Below are 8,331 nucleotides of genomic sequence, written 5' to 3'. Positions count from 1 at the left end.
GTGTTCTCTGGGGAGGTGACATTGAGAAAAGGTAAAGTTGTAGAGGTGGGAACAAGTTTAGTTCGCTGGAATAATACTAAGAAAGCCAGTGTAGCTGGAGTGTTACCTGAAAACACAGAAAACAGAAAAATGGGGGGAAAAAAACAGGGACACACCCTAAAACCGTGGTTGCTTTTCTTTCACTGTGAAAACGGGAGTTGGATGCTGGGTAGCTCATTCTCTACCTTCCTTCACGCATTACCATCTAAGAAAGGCCTTCCTTAACCACCCTTAAATTCCAACCTTATCAGATTTTCCCACCGTTTTACAGTCACCGCCCTCTTCCAAGGATTTCAGAATTACCATCTCAGAGAGGCCACCTCTGACCACTCTTTTTAAAACTGCAATTCCCGTTTGCCCCCACCGGGCGTTCTCCCGCCCACCTCCCCCCGTTTTATTTTTCTCCCTAGCATTTATCATCAACTGTATATATGTTATACATATATATACACATATATATATAGTAATTACTGTCCCTCCCCCCAAGTAGAATATAAAGACCCATGAGAACTGGGATTTTGGTCTGCTTTAATTTCCGCTGTATCCCCAACATCTATAATAGTGCTTGACACTACAGCTGGCGCTCGATAAATGTCGAATAAAGGTAGGATGCTGTATTAACCGGTCCGGACTAATTGTGTGAATCGACGTCAGGTTAGACTAGTATCGCATTTCTCACTCTGAAAAGGGCTTCCAGCAGTCAGACGGTGACGTCCTCCAGCTTTCAAAACGGGAAAGCCAACGTTCCCACAATTCTCAGAACGCGAAATTTCTCGCCACAATTCAAAATGGCGGAGGAGGGTGGGGCCTGTCACATGGTGGGCGTCACAGCGGTTTTCCTTTTCCAGGCCGCGGCCCGCCTTGCCGCGTCGTCAGCCGGCAGCCTTCTCCTCCCACCGAGCCTTTTCGAGGAGTCGCCTGGGATTGGCTACTCGGCTGGGAGTCGGGCTGCGGGGCCCGGACGCGGCATCATCACTTCCTGTTGTGCGCAAGCGTTTCCTGTCGCTGCTTGGTAACAATGGGGAAGATAATGGCTGCCTGAGAAACGTCTCCGAGCAGGCGCTGGGCTAGAGGCGGGTCTCAACCAGCGACTCATCGGAGGCGGGCTTGAGAGCGGCGGTAGGGGAGGCGCGCAGGAGCCCCGGCGGCGGCGGCGGCGGCGGCGGCGGCCGGACCGACCGAGTCGGATCCCGACACTAAAACCGAGTAAGTGAAGCCTTGGGAATCCTCTGAGAAATGGATGGAGAGCGAGAGGAAGACAGCGGAGCCGCGGTTACTGCGTTCTCTCAAAATGGCCTGAGTGGCGCATCGTGGCGGAGGCTCAGCGCCGCCTCCGGACCCCAGGCGCAGGTTGCTGCGGGGGGCTCCGTGGCGTAGTCGCCGCTGCCATTTTAGTTGGCTGTATGGCCGACAGGCTCTTTGAAGAAGGGGAAGGAGGTGGAAAGTACTTCCTCTTCGTGGTCGCTCGAGCCGCGGCCGGGGCCCTCCAGAACCTTAAGAATTTTGGGGAGGCGATTTTCGAGTGTTGGCTTCAGGCGTGAGAATCTTTGACCGTCTCAGGTTTTTCTCTCCTCGGTTCTCTGGAGACTTCCCTCGCGTCCTCCTCCCCCCCTCCCTTTTACATGGCGGGCTTGGGTTTAGGAAATGGGGGAAAAATCAGGCTGCTCTAAGTTAGATGCTGAGAACTCGTGGGCCTTTATATTTCCCAGGATTTGCAAAGCCCCATTTTGAGCTCTTCTGCAGGGCACTATCAATTAGGCGCCCCCTGGGGCCACGATGACATCTTCCCTGAGGATCTGAGGCAAATGTGGTTTACTCCCTTGCTCAAATAACCCTGGCATATCCTTTGGCAGATATCACTGTAAGGATCCCCCCAAAAGGGAGGGAAAGCCGTTGCGTGTTTGTTGTTTTTCCCTGGGTGAGGGTGGGAATTGGGCCAAATGATTTTGAAGTTAATTTCCGTTCAATCCGTGAGCAACCCAACCCCTCCCCCCTCAAAAAAATGCCTAAGGGTCTCGGCTTCTGCGGGCGGTACCTGCCACGTACGCCATAGCTTTAGTAACTAGTATTAACCGGTTGGGCTTCTGCTTCCTGAATACTCAGTCCCTTTTTCCCTTATGCTGATTAATTTCAAGATGGAGGAGACAGCCACGTTCCTTCCCTAGACAGTTTCACCATACTTATTCCACAGGTTAGTCCGGGATTCTGAGGACTAGCAGGCTTGTTATTTAGGTCATTCTTTAGTTTTGGGGCAAGAGGAAGCATTTATATCAGGTTGTCATCCACTGTTTGCAAGGCCCCAGAATAATTTTTTGCTGGAAATAAGGAACCCGCATTTCCTGAATCAGAATTAACTGCAGTGGCTTTGGATGATTGAAGGGAGGAAGAAATAGACATACTATTACTAATCATTTTTTTGATTCTTCTCCTTATTAAAGACAGAATACTTATATCACCTCGTCAGGTACATTATGTCCGTCCTGGATGATTTGAGAGCAGGCAGGCACAGTTATCGCTCCCCCAAAATCGGTTTTCTAAGTTGTAAAGATAAAGTACCCAGGAAGACCAATCTAAATATTTTTTAGTTGGATTTTAGGATACTCTTACTGAAAAAATGTTTTTCTTTAGCCTAAGATGTCCTGATGATCTTTCATACTTTAGTTACTGCCTTAGGCTAGTGTAATGTGCCAAATAAGTTTTTGGAAGTAACTGAGAATCTGAAAATAATTACTGGTCTGATGAGAAAAGGCCTATTTTAAGTAACTTTATATTAAAAGGTAGATTGGCTCTCGGCCTTTAAAGGCTATCTTATATACAACATATAAGATTCCTGGTTCCCTCTGACCTTCTCAGTCTCCCCAAATATCCTAATACTAATGTTGAGTTACGTTGGGTTGTGGTGAGTGTGTGTGTGTGTATGTGTGTGTATCTGTATCTAAAATATATAGGATATTATTTTTTTAGGATGTGTCTGATTCAAAGAAAATGTCTATCTTATAAAAGAGGAAGAATAATGGATTCTTTTTTTTTCTAGAGCAGAGTGTGAAGAAAACTAAAATCCAGTTTATTGTATTACAATACTATGTCATAACAGTCAGGTAATTTATTTTTTGTTGCGTCTCCTGATGATTTATGTGTAGAATGCATGTTTAAAAATATTTATTCTGTTTTGCAGGCCCTGTAATTGGATGGGCTTATTTGATATGTTAGTTGGTCTTGGGCATTCTTAATGATCAGAATGGGTGTTTTTCACTGGGAATTCAAAAGGTAGTGTTCCTGAGTAGCTGGAACCTCATTAGTGCTGTATCTGTCAATTTTTTTCCTTTAAAAAATAACGTTTGAAATTTACCAGTACCTGTATGGAACAGAAAAAACAATACAGAAATTTGCTGCCTTAAATTACTGTTGGAATGAGATGGGTATAAATAAATAGTGTTTAAATGTTTATTGAATAACAAAATGAATTATTAGTAGACTGTGTTACAGGAATATAATCTCATTATTTTGTGTGACATTCGATTTTTTTCCTTCAAGGTCCAAAAAGTCATAAATGATATATAATACTGTAATTGGTATTAACTCCTTTCATCATCATTGTTAAGGTAGCCACATAATTTATTGCCCTAGCCAGGATGCTTTTAAGAGCAAAAGGGACATTATTAATAATGCATCCAGGTGCAAACCTGCATTGTCCCAGGCAAACTGCGATGGGTAGTTAGCCTAAATTCATAACTAATTTGTATTGAATACTATGTGCTAGGTCCTGTGCTTCACATGCATCATTTTGTACTCCTTACGGCAAAGCTTCATGAGGATGTTACCTATTTTACAGAGATAACTGAGACTCAAAGGAGAGATTAGGTAATTTGTCCTCAATTACATAGCTAATAAGTGGTAGAGCCCCCATTTTAACTCAGGTCTGTCTGATGCCAAAGTCACTAAACTTTTATGTCTTTAGACGTAATTGCTATCTAATAATATTGGAAATGCAAAGAAAATGAAAGGTTGTAATTTTTAGAATCTATAGGTTATTTGCATCAAAAACTTTTGTTAAAGGAAATTTGCTTTATGAAGCACGTGAGACTTATTTAGCAATTACACCCTCTTTTGGTCTGTCAAGGTTCCTGTTTCAGCTGTTACTGCTTGTGATAAAGTTTGATAAACTTAATTTAAAATCAGAAATGGCTTTAAGAAATAGCTTAATAATGAAGTCATATCTAGAAATGTAAGGCTGGTTGGATATATTCTTTCAGGTTAGTGAACATGTAGTGAGGCCTTAAATAATACAGTAGATCAAATGAGACATCTGCATTTATGGAATTATAATGTGTATATTACTTTTCCCAAAGCTCTAGCGGACTGGGAAATAGAGTAAACCACTCACCAACCTCCTGTTCCCTTGATTTACCATAAAGTAGATAACAAATTAGAAAGTAAAAAGTCCTCTGTCAAACCCAGACCAATCAGGTGCTAGAATTTTGGGCCACTGACTAGGACTGGGACATGTTTTTCTTTTGTAAGTCTAATTCCTTAACATATCTGTATAACACAGACATTTCCAAAACTTATGGCCCATTGATTTTAAAAAGTATCCAGCTTACATGATCCTTTGACATTTTGATACCCAGTGTAAGAAAGCAATAACACTTCTGTGCCTATTTTTTCTTCGTTATTTTTTTTTCCAACCTGGAATGTGGAAGTTTCCCAGATAATCAAACAGTTCATTTTAGATGTAAAATTCTTGACAATCTTGAACAATTTGGGAATATATTTGTGAACTTGTGGTTTTGCTCTTGAAATATATACTTGATATTTTTGCTGTAGATATTCTTGTAGTTTAGTGCTTCAACCCAAGGTTTTAATTTCATTAGTCATAATATCACCGACATATGTGGGAGACAGATATCTGTAGACAGTGCACGGTATGTATGTAGATTTGTGGACCTCTTGCAATAATTTCACTACTACAGGTTGGGCTGCTATTACAGCGTTTGCATGGTGATGAACATGACACTTTCTGTGGGGGGGAGGAGATATTTGTGTTCAGTGTTTTCAGTTTTTTCTGGAATGAAAAATGGTCTCTTTCCTCCTGTTCTTCACTTGAGTGTATGAAGAAAGGATTTAACTCTTAATTACAATTTTCATTTTTTATTGACCAAAGTTCCTGTTAGTGTCAATTACATCTAAGGTGACCATATAATTTATCCAAACTGGGACACTTAGGCGTGAATGAGGGCCATATTAATAATTATTACAGGAAAACAGTTGTAGACTGCTACTCTTCTGGATAAACCGGGGATATATGGTCACCTTTGTCACCATTTCTGTGTAGGAGCACTGGTTCAGGGATCACAGTTGTCAGTGTGTTTGGTTCTGTAACACAATATTGTTTTCCTCAAACAATATAGCAGTCATTTGTATTTGTGTAGGTAATATTTTCTTTTTTGGTCAAGTGATTTTAATTTTAAAAATTGACTTCACTCTTTTAAATAGTTCATTTTTGGTGGAAAACTTATTTCTTAAAAAATAGTACTTTACCAATTAACACCAAAATTGCCAGTAATCAGTGACTTTTACATTAATAACTTAAAAATAAACACATGAATCTTTTGGGTTTTTGAGTCATTTTTTGACTTCTTGAAAATAATGAGAAGTCAGAATTGAGTTAGTGTGAATAAGACCAAATTCTAATTTAGTGGCATAGCTTGATAATAAAAGAGCATGAACTGGGTTGAACTGGGTAATTGAAGATTAAATTCACTGTCTAAAGTACTTGAGTGAATTGAAATGCCATTATAATGGTTTCTTTTTTTTAACTAACTTGATCCTGTGAATTGGCAGCATTTGGCTTGGTCTCCATCCTTTGATTTGTTGACATTCTTAATATTCTTTCGGTTTAACTGTTTTAGAGGGTTGTTGTAAGTCAGAATTGTTGGTGAGCTGCAGACTTCCTGCCAAGAGATTAGACACATGCTGAATCCTTTTTTTCCTGCTGTCCTTTTCAAGTGGTAAAGGTAGAAGAATATAAACCAGGCTAAGCTAACATTGCCATGCAGATATTTTATAATCCCATTTTGCTCTAGTAGTATCAGCAGTGGTGGAGGCCTTAGTAGCATCCTCTGATAGGCCAGTAATGGAAATGATCAACAAATTGTTTGTGTGGTGAGAGGTACCGTGCAATAAGTAAAGGCAGTGAAACATAAACCCTGCCCTGTTTTTTAAAGAGGAATGCTTTATATTTCTTTAAAAAAAATAAGATAGTCATAAAAAGAGATAGAAGTGTATGAGTGAAATAGCAGTAAGAAAAGCACAGCTTCTGAGCTTACATCCTGGTTATTCATGTTGTTTCTTAAGCTTTATTTTTCTGACTTAGTATTGTAATGTGATGCAGGTTATATCTTATTCATTGTCACAGATTCATAGAATTGGAAAGGTATCTTGTAGATAGCTTAATCCAGTACTCTAATATTGATGGAGATCCTGAGACACAAAAGGTTAAATAAATTGGCCAAATTTACACAGTTAGTTACTGTTACAGCCAACACTAGAACCTAGTATCCTCTCTTTTTCCATTTTCACAGAGCTGAATTCCACCCTGCTACTCATAGAATAAAAAAGCTATCTGGTAATCAACCTTTGATTTGTCTGCTACAAATGCTGTAAAATTTTAATGAAACATTCTATATAGGAAGAATTCCCAACACTTTTGTATATAACTACATATACGATGGTATTTTATTTTCATGACCTCAAATTCAGCAGTTCTGTGTGATTTGACCTTTTTTTGTTTTTAACTATATTATTTTTCATTTTGGTGATGGTATTATTGAGCTGACATTTTCGTTATTCACAAGGCTTGCATGTCATTAATTCTCATCTACTCTATGAGGTTCTTAATGAAGAAGCTCTGTTGCAAACAGAATAAGGTTTGCCCTTCTCTTTTCAGCATGACACATTTTTACATTGGTACATATGATTTTTTTTAATTGGCATGTTGTGCTTTAGAACACTATCGAGTTTTGGAGCTTGTATGAACACATCCAAAAGGTGACGATGCTCAAGGTATAATACTTTAGTAGTTGGTTGGTATTAGGTTACCTTGATTCCTCCCTCCCACCATACCTTTTTGTTTTTAAAAAGAGGTTATTTCTTCCAGACTTAATAGATGTGGCTTATTTTAAAACTGATATTCACACAAGCATTTGAATTTCAGAATTCAGTTTTTTAAGTGTTGTTTTGTTGACCATATATTTTAGTGCCTTAAATCTTCTTAATTGATGCAGTATGTCCATTGAATATAGTATGCGTGTGCTTATACTTAGCACCAGGTCTTCTGACCCATTAGTACTGAACAGTATGTTTTAAGTAACTTTTTGCCTTAACATTATAACAAAATTACATTTTTTAAAGATAGGCGTACATGGACTAGGAGAATTAAATGAAATACTTTTAGCAGTGGTTAGAAACATAGTAATCTGCATAACTTATATTAATATATGATAATGCCTATAGGAGAATTGGAGATCTCTAACAATGCTTTAAAATTCTCAAGGTGAATAAAATCTACTTTAAACTCCCTAGTTACAGAATAAATCTCAGGTTTGGTTTTCTTGCTGGCTTTTCCTCCCCGGAATTAAATTTACCTGACACAGTCATACATTTATTGACCAGATGAGTAGTTTTTGAAATGACTGGGCAAATTTTCTAATTTGGCTGCTTGTGTTCCAGGAATGGATTTGGATATATTGGCACACAGTACTCTGAAAGAAATAAGGTTAATAAAATATGTTATTTATCTGAGGGGCAACTCTATTTAAAACAAAAATACTAAAAGTTGACTTATTTAAAAATAAGTCATGCTGGGTTCAGACTGCTTATAAAAGGTGTTTTGTCATTTTGGAAGTTTTCATACCGGAAATGAACATGGTCTAAAAAGCTCATAGTGAGGTTGAATACATTGGGCATGCCTATTGGGACTGAAGGAATGTATTTATTTAAAGTATATAGTCTTGGCATATATTGGGAGGCAGTTGTCCATTTAGTGAAAAGTTGACTGGATTTGGAGTCAGGAGGCCTGGGTTTAATTACTGCCTCTTTCCACTTAGTAAGCACATGGCCTTTGGTAAATCACTTCCTCTGTCTGTGCTTCTGTTTTTTATCTGTAAAATAGATTTGGTGATTCCTGCTTCGTAGGATTGTTGTAAGGCTTCAATGAAATATAGGTGAAAGGGCTGTATGAATAGGGTGGTAGGTATTGCTTATAACTAGGAAGAGACCTAAGTGATTTAAGAA

General features: G+C 39.0%; 1 protein-coding gene across 2 annotated transcripts in view; it reads left to right on the top strand.

Annotated features, from left to right (window-relative positions):
• The first annotated feature begins 1,039 nt into the window (after positions 1–1,039).
• The window catches only part of RLIM (ring finger protein, LIM domain interacting), a 32,109-nt gene continuing 24,817 nt past the window's right edge, over positions 1,040–8,331 (top strand). The window contains exons 1-2 of one of the 2 annotated variants that reach the window (XM_068533374.1): positions 2,203–2,230; positions 3,074–3,137. The gene's annotated coding sequence lies outside the window, so the exon portion shown is untranslated. Of the gene's footprint in view, positions 1,246–2,202; positions 2,231–3,073; positions 3,138–8,331 lie in introns of those variants that run through there. The other variant, XM_068533373.1, reaches the window with a different exon arrangement.

The sequence above is a fragment of the Eschrichtius robustus genome, chromosome X (genome assembly GCF_028021215.1).
Source record: "Eschrichtius robustus isolate mEscRob2 chromosome X, mEscRob2.pri, whole genome shotgun sequence".
NCBI classification, from domain to species: Eukaryota; Metazoa; Chordata; class Mammalia; order Artiodactyla; family Eschrichtiidae; genus Eschrichtius; species Eschrichtius robustus.
Note: the sequence above shows the minus strand (reverse complement) of the source record. Positions and strands in the feature narration are given on the sequence as shown.